Source organism: Myotis yumanensis, unplaced genomic scaffold (genome assembly GCF_028538775.1).
Source record: "Myotis yumanensis isolate MYYU_CA2020_CCGP unplaced genomic scaffold, mMyoYum1.0.hap1 SCAF_19, whole genome shotgun sequence".
Classification (NCBI taxonomy): Eukaryota; Metazoa; Chordata; class Mammalia; order Chiroptera; family Vespertilionidae; genus Myotis; species Myotis yumanensis.
The window spans coordinates 14,908,718-14,923,462 of NW_027223770.1; positions in this window are offsets into that span (position 1 = coordinate 14,908,718).

The following is a 14,745-nucleotide window of genomic DNA, read 5'->3' on the forward strand; positions in this document are numbered from 1 at the left end:
TTATTGATGTTTCTCCCTCTTCATACTTTGCCTATCCATGTTTCCTGCTTGGTCCATCCTGGAAGTAGCCCAGCTCTTGTTAATTCATGCCATCCTTCCCAGTGTCTCCAGCTTTTACGGATTTTTTTCTGCTATCTATGAGACATTCCATTGTACATACTAAGTGGTTATGGTACATGCAAAGGCAATTGGTAACTGAATATTAATTTTATGTCTCATTACTTTAATAAATCCTCTTATTACTAATATTAGTTTTTTTATTGATTCATTTGGTTTCATCTGGTACATACCCTTTAATTTGCAAAATAACTTAGTTTTGACTCTCCCTTTCAAGTGTTAAGTCCTTTAATTGCTTTATTTTGTCTAACTGCATTGGCTAATCTTTTAAAAAAATTTATTGACTTTATTGGGGTGACATTGGTTAATAAAATTATATAGGTTTCAAGAGTACAATTCTATAATACAAATCTATATATTATACTAGTACAAATCTATATATTATACTAGAGGCCCAGTGCACGACATTTGTACACTTGGGGGGGGGGGGGTGGTCAGGGGCGGGGGGAAGTCCCCTCAGCCTGGCCTGTGGCCTTTAGCAGTCAGGGAGCCCTCAGGGGATGTCCGATTGACAGCTTTAGCCTCTCCTGTCACCACTTCTGCACTTGCCAGCCATCAGCCCTCCTGTGGGAGCCCACTGATGACCAGGGCGCAGCTCCTGCATTGAACGTCTTCCCCCTGGTGGTCAGTGTGCATCATAGCGACTGGTTGTTCCGCTGTTTGGTCGATTTGCATATTACCCTTTTATTATATAGGATTGTGTGCTTACCACCCAAAGTCAAGTCTTCATTCATCATCATTTATCAACCTTTACCTTCTTCTAACCCCCCTCCTTTTCTCTGATAATCATCATACTGTTGTCTGTGCCTATGAATTTTTGTGGTTTTTTTTGCTTAATCCTTTCACTGTTTTTACCTTAGTCTTCCAACCTCCCTACCCTCTGACAGCTGTCAGTTTGTTCTCTGTATCTATGAGTCTGTTTCTATTTTGTTTGTTTATTTTGTTCATTAGATTCCACATATAAGTGAAATCATATGGTACTTGGCTTATTTCATTTAGTATAATATTATCCAGGTCCATCCATGCTGTCATAAAGGGTAAGATTTCCTTCTTTTTTACAGCTGAGTAGTATTCTACTGTGTAACTGTACCACAGCTGTTTATTTTAATCTCTCCCAAAGATATGTTTATTGATTTTAGAGAGAGAGGCTGGGAGAGAGAAAAACATTAATGTGAAAGAGAAACATTGACTGGTTGCCTCTCATACATGTCCCAACTGGGGATCAAACCCACAACCCAGGTATGTTCCCTGACTAGGAATCGAACCCACAACCTTTCAGTGTAGAGGAGGATGCTTCAAACAACTGAGCCACACTGGCCAGGGCTGTACCACACCTGTTTTACCCACTTATCCACTTGGGCTGCTTCCAAATCTGGGCTTTTCTCCACATCCTTGCTAAAGATTGTTGTTTGTTGATTTATTGATGATAGCCATTCTGACAGGTGTGAGGTGATATCTCTTTGTGGTTTCAATTTTCATTTCTCCGATGATTAGTGACGTTGAGCATCTTTTCATATGTCTATTGACCATCTGTATATCCTCTTTGGAGAAGTGTCTATTTTATATTCAGAGGTAAACAAGGTAGTGGTCACCATAGTTATAATGTTCTTGTGAGCTTCACTTGTTTTGGCAGCACTTGCTGCACTTCCCACAGTCCATTAACTACCCAGATAGGATCTAGGGAGAGAGAGATAGAAACACCAATGATGAGAGAGAATCATTTATCAGCTGCTTCCTGCAGGCCCCACACTGGGGATCAAGCCTGCAACCCCGGGCATGTGCCCTGTCCGGGAATCGAACTGTGATCTCCTGGTTCATAAGTTGATGCTCAACCACTGAGCCACGCCAGCCGGGTTCTGCCCATTTTTTAAATTATTTTTTTTGGTATTTTGGTGTTGAGTTCTTTATAACTTTTATATATTAATATCTCATAGAAGGTATCATTGGGAAATATGTTATCCTATACAGTGGGTTGTCTTTTCATTGTGTTGATGGTTTTCTTTGCTGTGCAAAAACTTTTTAGTTTGATGTAGTTTATTTTTTTCTTTTGTTTCTCTTGGTGAAGTAAATATATCCTTGTTAGGAGAAATGTTCGAGATTTTACTGCCGATGTTTTCTTCTAGGATTTTTATGTTTTCAAGTCTTATATTTAAGTCTTTAATTCATTTTGAGTTTATTCTTGTACATGGTATAAAAAGGTGGTCTAGTTTCTTCTTCTTTTTTACGTATCTGTCCAATTTCCCCAATACCACTTAATGAATATACCGTTTTTACCCCATTTTATCTTCTTGCCTCCTTTGTCAAATATTAATTGACCATAAAAGCATGGGTTTACTTCTGGGCGTTCTGTTTTGTTCCATTGATCTACATTTCTGTTTTCATGCCAGTACCATGCTGTTTTTATTAATATGGCCTTGTAGTATAATTTGATATCAGGTATCAGGATTCCTCCAACTTTGTTTTTCTTTCTCAAGACTTCTGTGCCTACTCAGGGTCTTTTGTGGTTCCATATCCTTTTTTTGGAATATTTGTCCTAGTTCTGTAAAATACACTATGGGTATCTTGATAGGAATTGCATTAAATCTATAGATTGCTTTGAGTAGTATGGACACGTTAGTCTTCTAATATATTAATTAGCTGTAGAGATACTGAACATCATTGTCTTATCCCTTATTTTAGCATGAAACCTAGTATTTCCCCATTAAGTAAATACTGGCTTTTGAGACTAAACTATAGATCATTTTATTATGTTAAATACACATTTATCAATTCCACTTTTGTTTTTTATATGACTGGATGTTAAATCTTGTCAAATGACTCCTTGTTTTCTATGGAAATAATCATCTGACTTTTCTAAGTTATTATAATTTATATTTTTTACACTGAACCAATCTTGTATCCCTAAAATAAAACTCACTTGGCAATGATGTATGGTATATTGCATCATCTGGCCCCAATTCTTCACCTTTCCTTTTGTCTACATCCTTTGACCTATAATTTTTCAATGTATTGCCATTATAGATGGGGTGACCTGTCCAGCCTGCTACCTCTAGCATTGGCCATATAACTTGCTTTGACCACTGTGGTGTTAGCAAACTTAATGTAAGCAGAGTTTGATGTACAATGAGCTTGGATCTTGCTCTCTTTGCTTCTGCCATTGCCACGAGTAAGATATATCTAAGCTAGTCCATGGGTCCAAGGAGAAGATAAGCTTGCAGAGCAGAGCTGAGTCACTCTACTCAAGGCCAGCCTAAACCAACCAAACTCTAGCTATCCACTAGATGTATGAATGAGTCTGCTCTGACTGAGTTTAGCAGAACTGCCCAGGTGAGCACTTGTAAAACTGTGCCAGGCCGGCAGAGCCAAGGGTTCAGTGAGCCTGAGGAGGGGCGGCGAAGGATTAAAGAAAAGGCAGACAAAGAGAATAAGCTGGGTCTAGGTGGATCTCCTGTGCCTGCCTGAGGCTACAGAGAGAGAGAGAGAGAGAGAGAGAGAGAGATCCAGACTGCAAGCTGATGCTTTATTTTATATTCAGAGGTAAACAAGGTAGTGGTCACCATAGTTACAATGTTCTTGTGAGCTTCACTTGTTTTGGCAGCACTTGCTGCACCTCCCACAGTCCATTAACTACCCACATAGGATCTAGGGAGTGTTATAAGGTCAAGCTTAATTATGCTAAGAGGGCTATGCCCTCTAAGCTGGGACTTGTTTGTGGCTTTGTCAACAGGTCAGTCGGGGGCTTAACCCTATAGTCACTCTGAGGCTTAACCCTATAGTCACTCCCTACATAAAACATTTGAATTCTTCAGACACAGAAAATAATTGCTTATTATTATTATTATTTTTAAAATATATTTTTATTGATTTCAGAAAGGAAGGGAGAGGGAGAGAGAGTGAATCATTGATTGGCTGCCTCCTGCACACTCCCAACTAGGGATCGGGCCCACAACTCGGGCACGTGCCCTTGACCAGAAGCGAACCTGGGACCCTTCAGTCCGCAGGCTGACACTCTATCCGTTGAGCCAAACCAGCTAGGGCTCATTGCTTATTATTTTAAGCCATTGAGTTTTGCAGTGATTTTTTTACTCAACAAAGATCACTGATCAATTCTATATCATCCTTTAATCTGCTATTGGCTGATATTTTGTTAAATATTTTTAAATTGATTTTTATAAGTGCTAGAGTATGCCCCACAAGCCCAGAGACAGAGTAATTGGCCAATACTCTGCCAAGTGCCCATCCTGATATACTTGGCTTTGGCCATGAGAGCAAGATAAGATGACCAGAAACATGGCAATCAAAGTGTATGTGGACACAAGTAGGTGTGATTGGCATAGTTTCCCAAAATAGTGGCAGACACTAAGCCTCTCATATTTGGTACGCTGACTATTGCTTTCACAGAAGACAGAATTTTCTAATTTCACATTGACTTTTTCAAGCGCCTGCTTAATACAAACCCTTCCCAGTCCTCACCAAATACCTCTTTTACTGTCCTCCCAAATAGTTCTAAAATCTCCTGTGATTTCTTGTCCCAATTTCTATCCAGTCGCTTTCTTCCTTCAGAAGCTCTACCAGAAAAATACTTTGTTCCCTTTGCCAAAAACGTTAGAACTCTGACTTTAGAACAGGGGTCCTCAAACTTTTTAAACAGGGGGCCAGTTCACTGTCCCGTTGGAGGGCCGGACTATAGTTTAAAAAAAAAGCTATGAACAAATTCCTATGCACACTGCACATACCTTATTTTGAAGTAAAAAACAAACAAAACGGGAACAAATACAATATTTGTATTTGCATGTGGCCTGCGGGCCGTAGTTTGAGGACCCCTGGGTTAGAACTTAAGGGCAAGTAAAGATTGCCAGGAGCTATCAGGTGGTAAAGACAGTGGAATCCAACCAGAAAGTAGAGATGGGATTCCTGTTACTGGAAACACTGACACAGGAAACATAGTGGTTCCATAGGTAGATCTACTGGCTTAAGAGGAAAGAGTGGGGTCTGGGGTTTGAGAAAATGTAAGATAATGTTGCCATCGGATAGGGGAAGGGCAAAGTTTGCTGAGAGATGTGGTTTAAAACTTAATTATTTTATTTTTTAACAATTCTGTCTACGTCATGTGACTCATATTCCCTTGTAATGTCTGGTATATCATTAGGGTCATTGCACCTGTCATCATCTGTACAGCAATATGTTTCTCTCAGGAGATCATGGAATACCTGGAACATTCCCTCTTCACAAGTTTCACATGATAGCGTTGTATAACGATACAGGTATCTCCCTAAAGAGAAGAAAAGCAAACATGATCACCTTGCTTCCTCTCGCTATCTTCCTAGCAATGACTTCTCTCCAGAACCTTGTCAGTTTTCTGTAGGTAGTCTGGAATGAATCCAGGGCTATGTCTGCATCTCATCTATGTCTCAGAATCAGCCAAAGACTTCTGCCTCCCACACAGTCTTCACCCCAAGTCTGTGTATGGCGAATCCCACTCTTCCCATTCTCTCCTGGTCTCCAGCCATACCTTGACTCCAAGAATTGTGGGCACCACTGGTAATATTTTGTGTCCCTCTCTAACCCTCACTTACCTGTAAGGCGATCATAAAAGTAAAAGTGATCTGTGCGACAACTCCTGTTTTGAAACGGTGTATGAATCTTCCAGCAATTTTTCATTTCTCGGTTGCAGTTCTGGCCGTCAAAAATTTCACAGTCATTGCAAAATCGAACCCCTAAAGAAAGATAGTAAAGCTTTAAAGCAGAGTTCCAGGGAAAGTGTTTCTACTTCAGAATCTCTCCGACCTATAAACATTTTTATTGAGGTGTGCAAACCTCACAAAAATAAGTTGAAGGCCTTCCCAACATCTGCCAAGGGTCCTTACTCTTTTGAGTAGGGAACAGTTATGACTCTTCATGGAGTCAAGGATATCACCCCTACCCAAGGCTGGGGCAGAAAGAAGACACAAGAGCAGTGAGTGAGAAGAGTGGAGTCAGGGAGGGCAGAGAGACAATGTGTCAAGAACTCAAGTAGGTCCCCGCTTGCTGCAACATTATTTATCCAAGGATGGCAAACCATACATTTTGTGGTCAGGACTCTGTCTCCTGTGAAGAGAAGAAGAAAAGTTCTCCATGAACCATTCTATAGCATCCCCAAGAGTCAAGTTTAGAAACCCCTTCCTTCTTTCCCATACATCCTCTCCCACCCCTCATTGCCTCCCTCACCAGGACTCACCCTCATCCATGAAGAGCACTATGAATATACCCAGCAGAAGCACTTGGAAAATCCAGGAACCCATTCCTTAGAAGTTCCCAGTGGGAGGTTGCAGCTTTATTTATTTCCATCGCCTGCCCTTAGGCATCCCACTAGAGTCACAGAATCATAAATTTCAGATCAAACCATCTGAGTCCTCTCTAATGTTCCCAGGAGAGGGTACACACTGTCTGTGTTTGCATTCCCCCACCCAGACACCACATTTCATTTTTATTAGATCCATCATAAGATAGTAATTAACACTGGTGTAGAATCTCTCTCCCTTGCACCTCTTCACTCCAGTGGTATGTCTGTTTGTTGGACCATGTCTCACTTCACATCTAGGTGACGTCCTTTCAGATATAACAAAGCTGGGGTCACCGTGCATCAGTGGGTTGCTCAGTCCCTTTCAGGTACCATGACCACCAGCGGTACTACACCCCTCACAAAGTAGGTCACCAAATCAGAGCCCAAGTTATGGTCTGACCTCCCAGTGTAGCACCATCTCTGAGGATGGATGAGACAGCCCAGGAAAATCGGGTGGTGGGAAGGGATGATCTCAACTTCAAGTTTGTTCATTACTTTTTTCCAAGGGAGACAAAGACCATAAGTAATTACAGTGGGAGAGACTTTCACTGAGCGTGATGGGAAGAAAGAGAAGGAAGTATTTAGATTAGTCACTAGAAAGGGGGTACAGAGGGAAAGGAGGCAGGGCTGGAAATGAGCCGTTCATCAGTTCCCCGCCTTTGCCTTACTTCCTCCGGGTGGTGCAATATATTTGTGTCATCCATCTTTCATTGAGTAAGTGTTAACTCACCAGGGAAGCTCTTCTCATATATATACACTTTCCATGTTTGCTTTTTCTCCAGAGTACTTAACCCAGTTTTCATTCTATAGCTTTTCCTTATGGATGTTTATTGTGTCTCTCTCCCCTCATAAGAAGGAAAGCTATACGAAGGCAAGAGTTTCACATGTTGTGTTCACAGCTCTCTCCTCAGCACTAGAGTAATGCCTCGCACAGATCGGCTAATCAAAAGTATTTGATGAATAAAATGAGTGGCTTGGTTAGTATGGTCAACCTGAGAGACACAAGAGGCACAAGGGAATGGTGCCCCTATACCGACAGCCCCTAACTCTAAGTTTGCAGGATAACATTCCTGGCCTCCACCTGGAGGTTAGTAGTCACTGTGGGGAAGACAGGCAGCGGTGACGGCAGATTTCCCTGTCTTGGGGAGAGAGTGAGTTTAGAGCCAGTTATCTGAGTGGGTTCATTCAGAGACATGCCACACACACGTGTGATGCCTCACATAATCTTCACTGTACACCGGGGGCTACCTCCCTGCTGTGACGGCAAACAAGTTCCTCTAGGTACGCACAAGGACTCTCAGAGGTCTATCTGATATGGTCGTTGGGACTTCAAAAACTCACACAAGGGCCATGGCAAACATTAAGACCCTAGTTGACGGTTGGGGTCCTGCCCCAGCAGGTCCAGGGGTTCCCAAGGGTGTGGACGGAGTCGGTGAAGAATGATTCTTCCCTGCAGCGACTGTGTCAAGCAGCAAGGATGGACCGGCTTCTGGCACTTTCCATCAAACATCTTTGGGCATGTTGTGCCCTTGTTCTCTTTGGATTCTCTGAACAACCTCATAGGTAGAAATAACTGACCTTGTCTTACAGTTGAAGACTAGGGGTGCTTAGAGTGAAAGTACTTTCCCCCAGGGAACAAGGCTTACATCGGTCTGATTCAGTGGCCACCATCTTTGCCCTACGTCTCACTCACCATCTGGAGAAGGGTTCCCAGGGCTGGAACTCTAGAGCAGCTCCACCCTGAATCGTCAGATGATAATAGGAAGCGAGGAAGGAAAAGCCAAAGGTCATCTCCATTGAAAGAAAAAAATCTCCCTCTGCCTGGCAGGGGCCACATTCATGAACAAAGCTCCCACGGAAACCAGGGGGCCTCACAGCCTGGCGGATGCGCCACTGCCTGGAGGGAATTCCCAGGGGGACCACCTCTGGGAGGCTTCCCTTTGGAATGTGTGAGACGTAGGCAGCAACCTTGGATATCAGTCCCAGAGGGTTTGCGCTCAGAACATCAGCTTATGCCTCCAGGCCAAGGACCCTTGGGTCTGGGAAGATGCTGCTGCACCTTGACCGGGCAACTGATAATGAAAATCTGGGCCTGGAACTCAATCTCCATACAAGCCAGGTCTCTCTCCTGTGTTTGCCCTGGTAGCTTTGACCAACTTTATTCTCTGAATGAAAGTAACAGAAATTTTGGAAATAAATCAAATTTATTAAGAAATAAATAAAATTCCCTTTATGCCCTCAAATCTGAGGGAGACAATGTGAACGTTTTTCCCTATCTCTGTACAGGATTATTTCTACATACATGTCAGACGTTCATGTTAACACACGCTACCACAGTTGACATCATACAGGCTGGGGCAAAAGTAGGTTTACAGATGTTCATATGGAAAGTAATACAGTAATTAATAATAATCCAAGAATAAACTCTGTTTTGCGTACTCACAACTGTAAGCCTACATTTGCCCATCCGTATATGTGCTATTCTGATTTTTTATTGTGGAATTTTCGCCTTTATCACTGTCCCTCCTTATCCCTCCTAGAATGTGAAGCCCAGAACTGAGAGGAGGTTCAGGAGCTGGTCCCCAAGTCACTCCTTTAAAATGGTCGCTACCTGAACCTACCTTCCAGATTCAGCCAGAAGCCTCAGCTGGCTTCTTAGTTTTCCAACACCTGTTACCCCAGGATCTTAGTGTGGGCCACAGACAGACCTCGGACACCTGGGGCCATCTCTGTCTCCCACGGTACAGGAACATGTGCTGGCCACCTGTTCTTTCCTCCCACCTCTGTACCTGAGCCCCCAGAAGTAGGTTCCCAGGCCTCTTCCCCTGGGGCCAGAGTCTGCATCTTCCCCCCTCCAGGCCTGGCTCCATCCCAAGGCCCTGCTGCTCTTTTCTAGATGGGGGCTGTAGGACATCCCGTCCCGCCCAGCGGCACAAACCTGTAACCCATCCCTTCTTGCGACAGAAGGAGGGCAATGGATTTGAGGCCAAATGAGGCTCCTTTGTAGTCAGTCTAAAGTTGGGTTTCTGTTTCCCCTGAAGGCGGACAGTGTAAGGGCATGAGATACAGGGAACAGTAAAATGAAAACAAAAATGTTCCCAAAGAAAGTTTCCTGCATTCAAAGGCATCCTCTTCAACCACTTCCGCAAACCACGAGCACAACCCCTGGCCCTGCGCAGCGGGGAGGGGGCCTGAGAGGGGACTCATCTGGCCCTGCTGAGTCACTGAGAAGACGAAGACTCCTTCTAGGACTGGGCTCTCTGAGAGCCCCATCCCCCAGGAGAAAGGCAGTGTGTGGTGTGAGGACGGTCATGTTTCTTCTCCACGGCATCTAAACTGCCTCACACCCACGCCTGCGGGAGAAACGGGGCTAGCCAACAAGTTCTGACACTTAGACCCAAGCTCCCTCTAGCAGCCTGGATCACACCCAGAACACTGCCCTGGGTGCCTGAGTCTCACCCCAGAAACCCCGACCCACCCTCTCCTCCTCCATGTCCAGCCCAATTCAGCCTCCTGACCTAGCCTTGTTCACCCTCCTTGAACTGCACTCCAGACCTTCTAGCCTCGGACAGCCCTGAAGGCACCATGTTACCAAGTGTGTAAGATACAGGAGTTGGGCACGGAAGCATCGCAGCCCCACGTCTTGACTTTGTGTATGAGAAGCCAGATCGAATCAAAATGTCACCACACTGAAAGGATGTAGGGAGATTCTAACCAGGTCTCAGTTGTCAGGTCAGGGAGACCATGTCCACAGGTGGGAGAAGTACGGGATGTGCATTTGGGGTCGGACCTGGATTCTGAGCCGTCACTTTTCATTAGTTCTCCTCCTACCACCTGCCGGCTGTAGGGGCTTAACTCGTTTCACATGGAAGAAGGGGGATCCATTGTGGGAAGGCCGGGACTAACAACAACTAACTTCTTCACAAGGATTCCTCCAAAGATTTTCTTCAGGACACCATCTCCCGAGGCTTTTCCCAGATTGAGTCTCAGCCTAAGGGGGACAGGGCTCGGAAGCCATTTCCTCATGCCCCAGGCCATCACCCGGCTCCGGCCTTACAGTCCGGAGCTCTAATACTAACCCACCGCACTGAGGACTGATGAGTACAGGGTGGGAGGCTCCTGCAAGACACCCCCAAGCAGCAGTTCTCAACCGATATCCGTGACTGCAGTCAAGTGGATGCTCTTCGCATGCCCTTCCTTCTACAGGCTGCTGGGACATGGGCTGGTCACGCTGGAGAAGTGGCACTGGAGGTTACACTGCTCCCTAGCTGCAGCCTCTGCCTGTTCTCGCCCACCCAAGAAAACCCACAAACAACGCCCATGAGGTTTCAACATTGGCCTCAAGTTTACACAAATTTGCTTTGAAAGTGCAGCGGGAAGAATGCAGGCTGGCACCAGCGAACATGACACTGTGGGATCCATTGTGTCTCTTTCCGCAGCCAAGACTGAGCTTGGTGGGTGCTCACCAGGGCTACCCAGTTAAAAAGCTGCGCGGTGGGGCTGAGTTGAGAACAGGAAACGCTTTGTTTTTCTTGTTTTCCATGAAAGCGAGAATAAATGTTGGAAACTTCAGCCATCAGGAGCCACTCTCTGAGAAGGTCACACACAGGGCCAGGGAGGACAGTGGGCATGGGATGAGGAAGAACCTGGCAGTGGGGGTGGGATGTAGGAGTGCCCTGATACTGGTTAACGGCTGGCAGGGCTTGGATTCGGCGTGTGTGGGCGTGGGCAGGAAGGTCAAGAACAGTGTCTTCTACAGTGACTTTTGAAGATGGAGGCTCAGGTTCAGAACAGATTGGTTTCTCAGATGAGTGAGCAGCCAGCGAGTTAAGTGAGCTCTGATTCACTGAAAGAGGGTTAGAGCTGTTGCTCTGCAAACCAGAGCAACCACAGACGGAGGCAATAGTCAAGGGATTGTACTAGTATATAACCCCAAAAGCAACTCGACTGAACTGTTAGGGCAGTGGTTCTCAACCTTCCTAATGCTGCGACCCTTTAATACAGTTCCTCCTGTTGTGGTGACCCCCAACCATAAAATTATTTTCGTGGCTACTTCATAACTGTAATGTTGCTACTGTTATGAATCGTCATGTAAATATCTGATATGCAGGATGTATTTTCATTGTTACAAATTGAACAGAATTAAAGCATAGTGATTCATCACAAAAACAATATGTAATTATATATGTGTTTTCCGATGGTCTTAGGCGACGCCTGTGAAAGGGCCGTTCGACCCCCCAAAGGGGTCGCAACCCACAGGTTGAGAACCGCTGTGTTAGGGGCTGTTCTCCCTATAGGTCTTCCTCCATCTCCATTCTACCAAATGCGTAAAATACAGGAGGAGCTGGGCACAGAGGCAACATAACCCAGTGTCTTTACTTTGTGTAGAAGAGACAAGATTGCATGAAAATGTCACCACATGTAAAGGTCCCTTATCTTAGGAACTTTCTGGAAATCTGAGTGACTCTCTAGCTGCCCAACTCCTAGGCCTAAGTAGTTTTCTAGGAGAAGGCATAAAGGGGCTGGTTCAGAATTATTAGAAAAGACGCTATTCCTAGACCAAGCCTGAAGGCTGAGTCACCTCTACCACCCGACCCTGCCACCTTACACTGTGCTTTGCTTTCCCGAAGGCCTGACCTGGAGTTCTCGCATATCTTCCTCTCTTGGGAAAAACAAAGTCAATTCTTCAAGTCTTCCCACAGTGAGTGAATGAGAGAGAGCATCGACGTCACAGCACTGTTTACAAAGGGACTCAGCTCTGAAGTGCTGTGACTGCGGCATTTGAAATGGTGCCCGGTGCACCAGGCATCCCTCCTTGGTCTAACTTGGTGGTGCTACTGCAACCTCTGTGCTGTCTTCCTGCCTGCAGTTTCTTGACCTTTCCGTCTAATTCATAACATGCCTCTTCCCCACTGAAACCAAGGTGCAGCAAGGGTGAGGTTAATGACAGTGTCCCCTCTGCTTACCTCGAAGCCAGAGGAAAAGACCTATTATTCCAGACAAACACCTTCTGCCCTAGATCACAGAGGCCATTTGAGATGCAAAACGGGGCCCATATCAGACATGGAGAAACTGTTAAGGGCCTGTTTGAAGATCTGACACAGAGGCATCTCCCTCTCCGCACCGTGACTGATCAGAGCCAAAGCGAAAAGTTTGTCATGTTGAAAGAAAAGGCTGGACCCAACTACAACGTTGAATTCGCTACCAGCTCTTGGTGGTTTAAATGATCCAAGAATCATTACTCATCACATAATGTGAGTGAGGAGTCTGCAGTTGCGATGTAAAGGCAGCTGAGGAATTTTCGGAGACTCTGGGTAAGTTTGATTAGAGAAGGAAATTACTTGCCAGCGAAAATGTTTCATATGGATGAAACCTCCCTATTCTGGAAATGAATTGCCTGGAAGGACTTTCATCCACATGGAGGCCACGTCAATGCCAGGTTTCAAGGCTTTTAAAGGACAGGATAACATTCTGGCTTGGGGGCAATGTTGCAGGCTACAGATTGAAACCTTTGTGATCTGGCACCGTGAGAAGCCCAGGGCCTTCAAGCATATCAATAAGTACACACTGCAAAGTGTACTATAGGAGCAGTAAAAAGTAATGGAGCCTGGCCAGTGTGGCTCAGTGGTTGAGTGTTGACCTATGAACCAGGAGGCCACGGTTCAATTCCCGGTCAGGGCACATGCCTAGGTTTTGGGCTCGATCCCCAGTAGGGGTTGTGCAGGAGTCACCGATCAGTGATTCTCTCTCATCGGTGTTTCTATTTCTCTGTTCCCTCTCCCTTCCTCTCTGAAATCAATAAAAGTATATATATTTTTAAAAAGCCATGGATGTCTCAGCTTCTCTTCGGATGCCCTCCTGAATTGTTATGCTAGTGAAATGGAGGAATACTGTTCCAAGAATAACATATCTTTCCTGATTTTATTGCTGATAATGCTTCCAAACATCTGGAAATAGAAGCCCTCCTAACTTTCTATCCGCTATTTTCTTGCGATGGGAAGGTGAAATGGGGTGAAAAATGACTATAACAAAAAATTATCAAATGGGCTTTAAGAGTTTATAACATCTTTCTGTTTATAATACTGGAAATATGACTTGTCTTTTATTTTTTATAGGAGAAAATGTTAAAGGTAATAATTGCTGACATTACCAACTTATCTAAGATCTTCAGTGAGTTTAGTAAAATTACTGAAATGGATTATTGTGTTTTTTTTAAAAAAAGATTTTTTTATTGATTTTAAAAGAGACTGGGGAAAGGAGAGGGAGAGAGAGTGAGAAACATCGATGTGAGAACAAAACATAGATTGGCTGCCTCCTGCATGCCCCCAACCGGGAATGGAGCCCACAACCAAGGCATGTGCCCAGACTGGGAACTGAACCAGCCAATCAAGCCACACCATTGTATTTTCAATGTCTGTAATTTAAGTTAGCGGGAAGGAGGAAAAGACATATTGGAAACATCAATAGATAAACATCACCAACATTTTTATCTAAAGAAATAGGCAGAATCAAATTGTCTGGAGAGACCATTTGAGTGATACCATCTGGAACATGGTCTTGCTTTATTAAGGAGGGGAGGGAAAATATTTGCAACCTTTTAATTTTGGAATGTCTAGGATTACAAAGTACCAAAACGAACACCAGATAGTACTTAAAAAATAGTGATCATTCAAGTTTGGTAAAATGAAATCTCTTATTTTCAAATAAAATTGTTTTCCCTTATTTCCTTCTTAGCCACAAGCTAACATGGAAAAGGCACAGTCATAGGTGTATTTATGCACATATGTAGAGACGTGGTTTGAAGACGTCAGTTATTAACTTTTTTAAAGAAAATATTAAAATTCCATTTCAATCAAGTATGCATGTTAAACGTTCCTTTCTGTGGTCTATCATTGCCAAAGATGCTTGTTGATGCAGAAATCTGCACTTTTACTTTTTAGTCATTGAAAATCACTGAAGACTTTTACTCAGGGGAGTGAATGAACAGATTGTTTTAAAAAAAAACCAAAAAAAAAAAAAAAACCTCCGGGAGCAGTAGAAAGGAAAAACTTAGGGATAAGGGTGCTGAAGGGATGGAAGACAGCTGAGGAAAAAGAAGTGTACACGTGACCGTGAGATGGAAAGAGCAGAAGACATTCTAAATGACTGATATCTTTTTTTTAAAATAAGATCTAAGAGATAATTGGAGAATAACTGTGAGATTTCAAAGTTGGGCATCAGTGTATGAGTTAGGACAGCAGAGAGAAAAGGCATTGGATGTACCTGCAAAATATTCCAGGAGATGTCCTATGGGACAATGCAAATTG